The 1,212-nt window shown below is 41.5% G+C and overlaps 1 non-coding gene across 1 annotated transcript; it reads left to right on the forward strand.

Annotated features, from left to right (window-relative positions):
* Positions 1-903: 903 nt before the first annotated feature.
* LOC115870015 lies at positions 904-1,032 on the forward strand. Its single transcript, XR_004046484.1, has one exon. It is a non-coding gene; the product is annotated as a small nucleolar RNA SNORA20 (small nucleolar RNA).
* The last annotated feature ends 180 nt before the right edge of the window (positions 1,033-1,212 follow it).

Raw genomic sequence — 1,212 nt, forward strand, 5'->3', positions numbered from 1 at the left:
TTTAGCTGGGTCTTCTGCTAGTTTGCAGCCACAGTGTTGGTTATGAACACCTGACTAGGGCAAGATCTTCCAAGTTCACACAGGCCGTTGTCAGAATTCAGTTCCTTGCTCTTGGAGGACTGATGACCTCATTCCCTTGATGACTGACAGCAAAAGGCTGTCCTCGGGCTTCAGAGGCCACTTGGAGTTGTCAAATGGTTTTCTCCAACCTGGCACCTTTCTTCCTCAAAGTCAGCAAGGGAAATGGATGCTGCAAAACTGCCTCATAATGTAGTAATGGAAGACAACTAACATGTACTACCTCTATTCTGTGCGCCAAGAATCAAGAACAATTCATCCGGGTACCTCTGGCTCTGGATCTCTAACAGGCTCCAGTCCAGGTGGGAGCCAGGACTGTAGTCCACTGAGCCTTGACAAGGGCCTTTGGATCCAGGATCTTCTCCCAGATCATGAGATGGCAGCAGGCTTCACTCAGAGTAAGGGATGAGTTAAAGAAAACCAGATAAAGAGAGGGAGAAAACAACCAAAACAGAAGCTGCAAACTTTTGTAACCATCTCTGTAAAATGACATAATATTGATGCTGTATGTTCTGCTGGGGTAATGTGGGAGGGGCCCACACAAGGGTGTGAATAGCAGAAGGTGGGGATCCTTGGGAGACATTTTGAAAGCAGAGTACCATAGTGCATAAGGCAAAAATTATATGCTGTCAAAGTTATCCCTGAAAATCCCATAAATAACCTATAAAGCACAGTAGACAGATCTAGAAGCCCAACACAGACAGCTGTCTTCCCAATGCTGGATAGACCATTGTTTGCGAAGCGCTAGATAAAGTTGTTGGCTTGAGTTAGGGACCAGGGATGTTTCAAAAATAAACATCTTTTAAACATTAAAGTCACATTTGGTTTCCCATTGATTTGCTACTATTGCCTGTCAGTGATATGAGCAGTTATACGCATGGGATAAAACATATGGGGCCCTTGCAAATTGAGATGAAAATAATCGTTTCTCTCTTCTGTATGGTCTGGACATTGTAAAAAACTTTTAAAAAATAAAGTCACATTTGGGCTTGAATGTGCAGAGTTGAATTTGAATAAATTACATGCAGCCTAATGGAATGAATTCTAATGCATTCTTTTTTAACTTTTTATTTTATTATTTTTATCTTAATAAATAACTTTATTGAGGGCTCTTACAGCTCTTCTAACAATCCA

The sequence above is a fragment of the Echinops telfairi genome, unplaced genomic scaffold, assembly GCF_000313985.2.
Source record: "Echinops telfairi isolate 266 unplaced genomic scaffold, ASM31398v2 ScPeMD7_70;HRSCAF=299, whole genome shotgun sequence".
In the NCBI taxonomy this organism is placed as follows: Eukaryota; Metazoa; Chordata; class Mammalia; order Afrosoricida; family Tenrecidae; genus Echinops; species Echinops telfairi.